At 39.2% G+C, this 12,365-nt stretch overlaps 1 protein-coding gene across 7 annotated transcripts in view; it reads right to left on the bottom strand.

Moving 5' to 3' along the window:
* The window catches only part of NCOA2 (nuclear receptor coactivator 2), a 286,486-nt gene that overhangs the window by 209,730 nt on the left and 64,391 nt on the right, over positions 1-12,365 (bottom strand). The window contains exons 1-3 of one of the 7 annotated variants that reach the window (XM_070382285.1): positions 4,762-4,833; positions 4,287-4,384; positions 3,134-3,309 (exon numbers count right to left, since the gene is read on the bottom strand). The exons of 5 other annotated variants lie outside the window; for them this stretch is intronic. The gene's annotated coding sequence lies outside the window, so the exon portion shown is untranslated. Of the gene's footprint in view, positions 1-3,133; positions 3,310-4,286; positions 4,385-4,761; positions 4,835-12,365 lie in introns of those variants that run through there. One more of the 7 variants, XM_070382282.1, reaches the window with a different exon arrangement.

The following is a 12,365-nucleotide window of genomic DNA, read 5'->3' as shown; positions in this document are numbered from 1 at the left end:
CCTCCTGGTGGCAGAAAGCTCAGATGGAGCCACCAGAAAACCAGGCTGGACTAGTCCTTACCCCTCCATAACTAGCAAGACAAGCCAAGAACACTGGTAAAGGTTTCACAGATCTCCTCAGAACCTTCAACTGTTCTGAATAATACTTTTCTTACTCTTCCTGGCACCTATGATACAGTTCACCGCAGTACTATTTCTGAGTTGCCCAGTACTTAGAACACAAACTGTGAGTCTGTGTATATTATGTACGTAAAGTACTCATGTTCTTTCTCTTCGTAATTAAGTTACTAACCAGATACACATCAGTCTCTGTAAATATGTAGATGAAGTACACATGCTCTTATCTTTATTATCTAAGTTTCCCCACATACATGTGAAAAGATAAAGGCATTTCAGTACTATTTGTCCAAACTAGTGAGGGCAATAAAATGAACACAAACAGGGGCTTCTCTACTGGTCCAGTGGTTAAGAATCAGCCTACCAAAGCAGAGGACACAGGTTCAATCCCTGGTCAGGGAAGACCCCACGTGCTGTGGAGCAACCAAGCCCATGTGCCACAACTACTGAGCCTGCGCTCTAGAGCCACGGGCTACAACTACCGAGCCCATGCACCCTAGAGCCTGTGCTTTAAGAGAATGCCCCACAATGGAGAAGCCTGTGTAGCGCAACTAGAGAGCAGCCCCCGGTCGCCACAATGAGAGAGAGCCCAAGCAGCAGTGAAAACCCTGTGCAGCTAAATAAATAAATAAATCTTTTTAAAAAATTAATACAAATAAAGTATTGGAAAACCGACCCCTCCACTCTTCACATACAGAGAAGTGGGGTGGGGGAGGTTCAAGTGTTGTGATTCTAGAATGATACAGAGAACTCAAAGTAACTTGAAGGGCATGGCTCTTATAAAATTATCTGTAACATGGAAGGTTCAGATGAGGAAAACCGATAGCAAGTTTTCCATTTCTTATATTGCTTACATATGATGAATCATCAGGATTGTTGGCCACAGCCTGAGTGATCTGATACTGACAGTTTTAAGCCCAAATGTAGAGTAAACACGTTGGTAGCTCAAAGCTATTTCCCAACAATCAGGCTCTTCCAGGTGCACCAAGGTGGACTAGAAGAGGTGACAAAATATTTAGTTCTCAATGGTTTTCAACTTTAAAATAAATTTATTGGTGGTAGCCCATAAACTCAACAGTGACTTACAAGTCAGAAATGGCCTTAAAAAGAGAGAGAGAGAAGGCCTCAGCTACCTTCCTGGGGTTCTAATAAATAACTCATTCACTGGGTTTCTTTAGAGACGGCACTCTTGTGTGGGACAATCAGTAACCAGTCCCGTCCTGAGAACTCTTTACCAGCAACTAATCCACATCGTTGCCTGTGCTTAAGTTTTTCTTGCTTAACTTCAAACTTTTTGACACCTATTACAAGACTACAGATTTTCCTGAAGTTTGCTCAAGGATATTAATTCATCCTGCTTTGTGTTATCTCCTTCCACACAAGCACACATGAACAGTCTTCATATGAACAACAATCTTGCTGTCTGTTCATTTATATTTTGAATACTATCCTTGAGATAAATTGAGTAAAGTGTGCCTAGTAAAAGAAGATTCGGCAGAAAGCAAGACTCCTGTATGTCTCCTCTCTTCATAAACATAAACCGACCTTCCCCTGGTCCTTCAAAGATCCATTCAAATATTGTCCCAAGCTTAAGTACTAAACTGCCTGAAATGATTGTATTTCAAAGATATTTACTTTAAATATTCTTCAACCCATTCTCCATATTTAAATAGAAAAAAAGGCATCAATGACAACACTAAGTTAATTCAGTTAAAAGCCAACCAGTTAAACAAAAGCAGCAGTACAATCTGACAATATGATTGTTCACAACTAACCAAAACCCTCTGGCTAAAACAAGCCTACTATAGACAGAAATTTACCTGAATCTCCAAAGTCACTTTTAATCTTACTACAGAGAGCAATCATCCAGTAGATAATATGATTAAACACTGATGTATTAAGAGAGTCTGAAGAACAAAATGAAGATAGACAGACAGATAGGTTAGGTTTTTAAAGCTGCATTACATACCAAGTGCTTCCAACAATCCCTGGTGCTTTGGGAGACAGCATTTTAATGAACCAACTTCATGCACGCCATAGGCTCAACCCACATTTCCTGATTTCTATGACAGAGATTGTCATTAACCTACCAAGATCACCAGGAATGCAGTAACAGTGTGGCCACACTTAAATAAACCTTTCATCTACTTGAGGAAAACAAAAATACTGTGAAACTGGAATGGCAGGTCGTACAACTTAGCACTATTACACGTTGGTTTCAGATGAGACCGACTGACTAATGAGCATACCTGAGACTCATACAGGAACGGCAAACACGTGTCACTTGCACAAACTTGGAAAAATAAGAACTAATCAATTCAAGTAATTTTTCATCAGAATAACTTACTGTAAGATTATGTAAGCCATCCACTGAATAAAAGCCTAGATAAACTCCTACAGATGAAAGTCTAGATAAAGTCCTACAGATGATATGTAATTTCTATATTTTGATGCCAAAAAAAAAAAAAAAACCTAGATTTTTGAGTTATAAAGGTCTTTAACTGGGACTTTCCCAGTGGCCGACTGGTTAAGTTTCTGTGCTCTCAAAGTAGGGGGCACGGGTTCAATCCTTGGTGGGGAACTAAGATCCCACATGCCGAAGGGTGTGGCCAAAAGAAAATAAATAAAGGTGCTTTTTAAAAAGGGTTTTTACTGAATTTACTGTCTTATAGACAATTAGTAAGTCTGGGACATTTTTGGATACAAGCTTTCTTGTCCCCACCAAGTCTCCTTTGTAGACATGGTTTGTAAACCTCATTTCTTCAAAAGTTCTTTACCATATTAAACTCCTTTAAAATCGCCCTTAAATAAAACTCTAAATGAAACAAGTGGTTTCTAGAAAATTTCAGTTCAGTTCAGTTGCTCAGTCGTGTCTGACTCTTTGCAACCCCATGGACTGCAGCACACCAGACGTCCATGTCCATCACCAACTCCCGGAGTTTACTCAAACTCAAGTCCATTGAGTCGGTGATGCCATCCAACCATCTCAACCTCTGTCATCCCCTTGTCCTCTCACCTTCAATCTTTCCCAGCATCAGCGTCTTTTCAAATGAGTCAGTTCTTTGCATCAGGTGGCCAGAGTATTGGAGTTTCAGCTTCAGCATCAGTCCTTCCACTGAATATTCAGGACTGATTTCCTTTAGGATGGACTGGTTGGATCTCCTTGCAGTCCAAGGGACTCTCAAGAGTCTTCTACAAAACCACAGTTCAAAAGCATCAATTCTTTGGCTCTCAGCTTTCTTTATAAGTCCAAGTCTCACATCCATACACTTATCTTTATTATAGAAAAAACTGATCAGTGATTTAAAAAGTAATCAAGGCTTGCTTACAGAGACAGAAATTAGGGGAAGAATTAGTTGATCAGCAATATTCAAGAACATATACACAACCATTAATCTTTAAATATGAGTAAGAACACATATTTCACACTAAATACATTTTCATTCTAAAAGGTAACTTTTAATTTTCATTTCCCTGATATCAAACTCCATATCCTACTAGATTAAATTAAAATTTTAAAGGAGAAAAGATTCATAAGACTAACAATGTTGAATGTGAAGCAAATAGAACCCCATATATTGCTGATGGGAATGAAAACTTATACAAATATTTGAAAAACTGATTGCCAGTTACTACTGCTGCTGCTGCTAAGTCGCTTCAGTCGTGTCAGACTCTGTGCAACCCCATAGACCGCAGCCCACCAGGCTCCCCCGTCCCTGGGATTCTCCAGGCAAGAACACTGGAGTGAGTTGCCATTTCCTTCTCCAATGCAGGAAAGTGAAAAGTGAAAGTGAAGTCACTCAGTCATGTTCGACTCTTAGCGACCCCATGGACTGCGGCCCACCAGGCTCCTCCATCCATGGGATTTTCCTGGCAAGAGTACCGGAGTGGGGTGCCATTGCCTTTTTACTAAAGCTCAATTTATAATTTACCCAGGATTTCAATCTTAGGTATATACCCAAGAGAAGAGAGCATAAAACATGCATAAAACTAAAAATATGTAAGAGAATGTTCACAACAGCTTTATTCTTAAAAGCCAAAAATGGAAATGACCCAGATGGCCATCAATAAGACAAATACAAAAATGTTAATATATTCACATAATCGAACACTATATAGCAATGAAAAAGAAGAAATAAACACTACACTACAACGTAGATGAAACTCACAGATGTAATTCTGGGCAAAAGAAGGCTGGTCCCAGAGAGTACATTCTATTTTTATAAAGTTCAAGACCAGGAAAAACTAATCAAGGAGCAATCAAGATCTGTGGGAATTGAGACCAGAACAGTGGTTATCTTTTTAAGGATACTGATGACAGCATGCACGCACACACAGTCTCCTGGGTGCTAGAAATGTTCTCTGTATTGATCTGGGTAGTATTCACAAAAGTGTATACGTATTCACATATATATTCAAACTCATCTGAGTCGTATTCTGTCTTACTACTTACTTACTGGCTTCCTGACCTTTATAAGTTATTTAGCCCCTTTACACCTAACTGACTCACAAAGAGTCAGACACAACTGAGCAATTAAACTGAACTGAAACCTAACCTTTTCCTTTATAGGATGGGGATACCTTTGATACAGGGTTGATCTTTAGATTATAAAGTATTCAAAAAATGGTAACTACTATTATTACCTGTTTTTTTATTTGCATCAACAGAGGATCACGGTGAAAGGATTTTTGAAAACCAATAGTGAAAAGAAATAACCTACAGTCATGGGAAAAAACAGACACAAGTTTTCAAAATCTGGACAGATCTGATGCCACAATATAAAAGCAAAACCAATACTCAACAAAAATGCATGCACAGTCACAAGAAAAGAAGAAACTATGTATATGGAATCCTAAAAGGTATGAATGCGTGCAATATACTTAGGGAAGATTTCGGGTTGAAGTGGTTAGATAAAATAAACGCAACTCTAACACCTAAGACTTGGTTACCTTCAGTTACTCGGAGAAGGCAATACAACGCAAATGAAAAGAATTAATGATTTCTTATTAATTTTAGCAATTTTCTCTCCCAAATAAAACCTTTCAATTAGCTAATTTGTTTTAAAGCCTCTCATACTCCCATTTACTCAAGAACAGTCAGCATAGGAAATAGTTCTAACATTAAGGAAGGATTTATTTAATCCCAAATTGCTCATAACAGCATAGCTCTTAATAAAAAGCAAACTTCATGTTAAATTACAACTTTAGTAAAGGTATCATATTAATATATTATTTCCTAGATTTTTCCTTATAAAAATGGCCCAAATTATTACTTATAAAAGCTACAGCATAAAGCTTTCTTACAAAAATAAAACAAAATAGAATCCTAACTTGACCAATTCAATGCCAGAATGCTAAATTTAAAAACTTAAAATTACCTAACCTAATACAGTTCAGCACGTAAGTAACTGCAAAAGGTCATTACAATTTTCAAAACATTTACTACAGCTTACATGAGTCTTTGAATTTATTCTGATTCAAAATTCTAGCCTGCTCAAATGTAAAATGCTACTAAAAATGTTAAACTAATTTGAAAAACTACTATAACTGTATGAATTATATAGAGATGTTTTGCTTTTTACAGTTCTTTTCAGTTCACTAACAAAATTTATAGCTAAAAGTAACTGAGATAATCTTGCTTTAAGCTAATATGTCTGAAATTACTGCTATGTATTAATTTGTGTCAATGTTTAAAAAGTCTAACACTTTGATGTTATTTTCATATCTACATTTTTTCCCCTGGCATCAAACTGCATACTAGCAGAGAAACCAAAGTAAAAATCAGGCTTTATCCATGTTCATTTTAAACTAAGCTTTCATTTTCATTTAAGCTTTATCTTTTTACATTTAAATTTTCTAAAACAAACCTCATCTTCCATAAGGCAGCAATCACGTATATTGTTTAACAAAATCATTAAGATGTTACAGTCCCAGCAAAGGCAGTAAGAAAAAAAAATGCATTTTCACACCCAGAAGCAAGTTACAGTTCTAAACAATAAACCATGACTTATATCATGACATGAATAGAGATGCTGAAAAGGTTAGAATGAAAAATCCCCGTGAGGTCAATAGGATTTACTTTTATATTCATGTTACATGAATACCTTTATTAGGGTTTGAAAAAACACCGCTTATGAAAAGCAAATCACTATGTGATAATGGATGCCATTTTAAGACTTGCAAATCAACTCTTTTACTAAAAACACAGGTATACGGTAAACAGTAACTGGAATTCAAAGAGGTTGGCGATGAAGCCAACAAACTGCGAGTAGCTACAACTGGACAAAGTAAATAGCCCCAGAATTTTCACATCTCTAGGAATTCTTTTAAAAAGCTAGTCAATTTTTTTTTTTTTTTTTGGTTGAAAACACAACTACACTTGCATCTGAGCAGAGAATACGTGCGCTGAGCTTAAGCCTATTATGAATTTAAATGGCTAGGTTTGTAAGAGCATTTAAAACTACACTCAATTATTAAAAGAAAACCACCTACACTAAAATCTGTTTCACAATACCACGACACACTACAATATGATTTAGTCTATTTCAAGAATGCTAGTCAGACTAAAACTTTTCCCCAGCGTATTCCTAGTTCTAGATACAAAGATGAGTCTTTTTTTCTGTGGAAGTTGATAGAAAATTCTACCAAAACCCCCTTTGACTGTTTTAGTCATAAGTTTTGTTGTTGATACTACTGTTTTCTGGGGAAGGTGATAAGTACTTAAAAAAAAAAAAAGTGTTTTAAGGTATATGACAAGATATTTTGCTATTTGAATAGATTTTAACAGCAATGTAATGCTTCAATCAAACTAATTTTTTTTTCCATTTTAAAAAACTCACAAGTGATCGGTGCTTGCTTTGGTGTTCTGAGTACTCTAAGTCTATTTAATCTTTAAAGTTCAAATTCCAGGAGTCCATAGTTCAGAGAAACACAGGCTTTACAAAACCTGGGAAACGGTTGCTTAATACAGAGAGGAATACAAAGCACTGAAATCATCACATATTGGAGACAAGAAATACATTATTCTTCTCCACAGAGGACAATGCCTATATTTTAGTCATTACCTCGAGTTATCAAAGCAGGCCTGAAAGGTAAATATTATTACCTTCATTTTACAAAAAAATGGAAAAAACTGAGTCTAAATAACTTGCCTAAGGTCTCACTGCTAGTGGCAAAGCAAAGATTCAAACCTATGATTCCACATTCTCAATTCCATCTTCTTTCCACTCTACCTTTATCCACCGCGATAGTTGGTAGACACATTTATCAAAGAGCTGGCAGGACCGGTCTTCGCCAGTTGTTTACAAGGCATGTTCAAAGACTGGACCTGCTTGTTAGCTGACGTCAGTGAATGAACGAAAAGACTCAGAAGGAAATGGAACAAAGTGAAGAATCGTCACAAGCGTGCCCTATTACATCAATGCCTAACTCAGGGCGCATCCATCCCAGATCCCCCAGCTCTGTAATGCTATTGGGCACGAGGGTCTCTGGAAGCCTTGGGGAGCAGGAGTGAGGCAGTGAACTCGGCTCTGTCCTCAGGCACAGCAATCGTTTCCCTGATAACCTGCTCAGCTGGGCTCTCTTTCATACACTGCCGGGCAATGTGACTGTCCACTCTCAGCAATAATGTCAATGCGTTTCTGAAGGGTCTGCAGTTCACGGGTGTGCCAAGGCACAGAGGTTTGAGAACCACGGGCCTGGGTACGTCTGTGGACTCTGACAGTGAGCGTTGTCTGCCCATGTCAGTTGGGAGGTCCTGAGAGCTACCAGCCTCCCATCAGCTTGCTCAGCCCAGCCATCTCACAACTTCATGCCCCTTTTCTGACCAAACTGGCACGTATATTTTCTAAGCGTGAGCATGACTGGTCAGTTGTCCTGTCATGGAACAAATGCTCCGTATATAAATATGCTCACCACTTGTGAATTTCACTTCCTCCTCTTCACCATTTCCTCTGCTTTGTGTCAATCTTCTCTTTGTTTCTGTTGCTACTACCCTCCTCAGCTCTTCCTAATTCCACCATTCAACAAACTTTTCACTAACTAGCTCCTCTCACTATAAAGTCCCTTCTATACTACTGCCTAACTGATCTTCAAGAGCATTTTCATGGAGGGAGATGGACTGGGAGTTTGGGATTAGCAGATGCAAGTTATTACATACAGAATGGAGAAGCAACAAGGTCTTACATAGCACAGGGAACTATATTCAATATCTTGTGATACGGATAAACCATAATGGAAAAGAATATGATAAAGAATATATGTAAAAAAAAAAAACCCAGCTTTCATCATGTCAAACTCTTTCAATAGATCTCCACTGTGAATTAGATGTGTTCTTAACATCTCCACCTAATGTTTAATGCCTAATCTGTATCCTCCCTAATTATTTATCCAACCTAATTTCCTACTTCAGATGGACACCAAAGAACCAAATCGGCCTCTATAATTAAACAATCGGATCAAGCCTGCTTCCTACCCACACGTTCGTGTGCTTAACCTCTGAAGGTGTCAAACCACGTCATTCCCACATAAGAAACCTGCAACAGTTCCCTGCTGCTGATGGAAATTCAAACCTTTCAGTAAGACATAGATAACTCCCCATGATCTGGCCCTAAAGCATCTCTGCCATCATCTTCCTACAACTAATGTGCATCCTGTTCTCCAATGACACTGGGCTCTTCGCCTCTCCTGGCAGGGATCTCCCTGGCCTGGCCTGTATCCATCTGTGTCATGATACTCAACATGGATCCAGACCCCCGTCATCTCTATTTGGTAACAGCCTCTCCATCTTTCAAGGTTCCGCTCCTGCTCGTGATCCTTGGATCTCACTTCTGAAAATTGGATCTCTTTATACTGTTTATGAGGCTCTGTCTTAAATTTCAGTTGTAATGGTCCACATGCTCTATCTTCTCTTTCAGAGCAGAAAGCTTTCCAGGACAGGGGGCTCTGGCTTGATCTTTACAACAATCCTAATACCTTATAGCACAGGACCTTTCTTGAAATACTTGTTATAATAAGTACTGACAAACACAGTGTACATGGGTCCCTGGTGGAAGGCATCAAATATTCTACCTGGTAGATGTGGTGAGAAATAAAATAAAGCAAAATAACAATAAATAAATAATCAAAAAGTCTCAACATTATCAGAAAGTCAAAACTTGTAAAAATGCAGACTTCTGCCAGCACTGTGGCACTGGAGCCATCAGCTATCTTTGGCCACATAAATACTGGTCATTTCCTCAGTCGCCTTGAACACGGTCCCCTCATTCCCGTCTCCATAAGCTCCGCACACGCAAACCCTTCCCCATACCCCTGATTCCTTCCTTCAACGTCCATGATCAGCTTTTTCAGGACTGATGTAACACACTCACAGTCGTGCCACAATGTCTGTTCCCTGGAGAGTAGGGCTGAGCTCAGTACTCTCAACCATTCCAAGAGCCGGCTACTACCAGGAAGTATCTGTCAATGAAAGCATTGCACAGCTAAACAGACTTTATACTAAATCTGAAAGGTCTGCTGTTGTCTTAATTATGGTAAAATACACATAACATAAAATTTACCATCTTAACCATTTTTATGTGTACAATTCAGTAGTGAGAAGGGCATTCACACTATTGCACAACCAATCTCCAGAATTCTTTACATCATGCAAAACTGAAACTCTGTAGTCACAAAACAAAAACGCCCAGTTTCCATTCCTCACTACCCCCATTCCTGGTGATGAGCATTCCACTTTCTGTCTCTATGAACTTACCCTAGGTACCTTATGGGAGTGGAATCACGCCGTATTTGCCTTACTGTGACTAGCTTATGTCACTCAACACACTGTTGAGAACAGTTTCATCTAACTTGTCAGCATTTGCTTCCTTTTTAAGGCTGAATAATATTCCATTGCAGCTAGAGATCACGGTTTATTTATCCACTCATCTCTCAATAGACACTGAGTTGCTTCCACCTTTTGGGTATTAAGAGTCATGTTGCTATGAATATAGGTGCACAACTTGAGGTTTATTTTATGAAAACTCGAGAGTCCCCCTGAGGGGCTGTGTGAAAAGAAAAAAATGGTACCTCCAAAGGGAAAAAAAAAAGTCACCTTACAAAGCAGCTGAAACTTCAAGACAACAAGTTCCCCTTAAGAATACCGATGGAGACAGGTCTGCGTGTATGATGATGCCACAAACCAGGAGCTGCTCACAAACTAGGGCTTGTTTGTGTGTGCTCAGTTGTGTTAGACCTGTTGAGACCTCATGGACTGCAGGCTGCCAGGCTCCTCTGTCCATGGAATTTTCCAGGCAAGAATATTGGAGTGGGTTGCCATTTCCTACTCCAGGGGATCTTCCTGACCCAGGGATCGAACCCTCATCCCTTGCATCTCCTGAGTTGGCAGGTGGATTCTTTACCACTGTGCTGCTAACATAAACTCATTACAATTTTTAACATGTGGTATGGACCAAATATCGACATGTTTAAGAGCAATCCTATGTGCATGTGTACACACACACATACATATGTGCGCACGCACCCCCAGCCTTGCTGAGAAGAATCCCTAATCACAAACAAGTCCCCACTATTGCTCATCTGGAGTGGGTTAGCAAAGTTGTCCTTGAGAAATGAAGCTCCTCTAAACACTGGCATTGGTGAGATTCGGTGTGGGGCTCACATTTTCCATCAAGCAATAGTACTGTCTCTCTGCTTTTTTCCTTATTCTCAGCTTCCACTCTAAACTTGGACACCGCTCTCACTCTTAGCCCCAGATCTCTAGAATAAGAGGGGAGACTTCCTTCTAGATCCAGGGAAGTTTCTACCCAAGGGCTGCTCCTGAAGCCAAATGAGGGCCACTCACAGTCAGATGCAATCACACTGCCTGCCTCCCAAGAGCTAGCCGAGTGAGATAGTGAGAGCTCCAGCCAGCATGCCCTTTCCAGGGATCCCTGTCTAGTCAGCAAGAGCATGGAAGGATCTGACAAGGGAAAGAATTCCAACTCAACTTTCCAGAAAGATCTTTCTGGACAGGAACAGGGGTACTGGTTAAGGGCACAAGTGGTGGGGCAGACACTGGAGGCAGACCGCTGAGACCTGCACACCGGCTGGGGTCTGACTCCTGCGTGCCATCGGCAATCAGAGGTGGTGATCGTGCCCACTTCAACCCAGGGATGCTATCAGGTTTTAAGTAAACTGAGTTAGTATTACTGAACAAGGCCTGTCCCGTGGTAATCACTATGCCAGCGTTTGTAAAATAAACAGTGTAAATTCTATGAAAAAGATCAATACTACAAAGGAACAATTAAGTCCAGGTTTCCTTGGTGGCTCAGTGGTAAAGAATCAGTCTGCCAATGCAGGAGATGCAGGTTTGATCCCTGGGTCCAGAAGATCCCCTGTAGCAGGAAATGGAAACCCACTCCAGGATTCTTGCCTGGGAAAGCTCATGGACGTAGGAGCCTGGTGGGCTACAGTCCATGGGTCGCAAAAGAGTCAGACACAACTTAGAGACTACAGCAACAACTCTGAAGCCCAGGTACCTCAACCAATTGTTCAACGTGTATGATTCTTGGTACATACCTGCTAACCACAAATCAAAGTCTCCAACACTAAAAAGTCAGTAAAACTGATTGCAATGAAGCACACACAGGGGGAAAAGTGTCATAACTGATTTATTACTAATAAAATGAATATTATTTAAGACAAGAACATAGATATTACTCATGAATGTTTCTATTTAGCATTTATAATATTACTTGCGAGTTTCATACTTGTTTAGTCATTTTTTAAAATTTATTTATTTTTCATTGAAGGATAGTTGCTTTACAATGTTGTGTTGGTTTCTGCCATACAACAATATGAGTCGAGTATTATGGTCTTTTAATTAGCAAATTCTAACCTCTGGTAAGACAGAAGCCTGGGGAGTAAGCTACAAGATTTTCCACAATCCTGGCAGACACATAGAACAAAAGAAAGACCTTAGGCCAAATGTTCCAATATTCAAATGCATTCCATTTAATATTAGTCAATCCCATGTTGTCTCCTCTATGGATTTTGTACACATATTACATTTCAAGTATACAACAACTTTTAATTCCATACAGATCTCTTTTTCTATGACAGTACTTTCAAGGTACAATTGACAAAACCTCCCAGGATTCTTTTCTCTCAAAAAAAAAAAAAGTAAAGATTTTTTTGGGATGATGCTAAGATTTGAGGTATTCTTTTTTAAAGTTTGTTGTTATCTTAACCACTACAGAACTCAGTAATAC

This window comes from Bos mutus, chromosome 14, assembly GCF_027580195.1.
Source record: "Bos mutus isolate GX-2022 chromosome 14, NWIPB_WYAK_1.1, whole genome shotgun sequence".
NCBI lineage: Eukaryota > Metazoa > Chordata > Mammalia > Artiodactyla > Bovidae > Bos > Bos mutus.
Note: the sequence above shows the minus strand (reverse complement) of the source record. Positions and strands in the feature narration are given on the sequence as shown.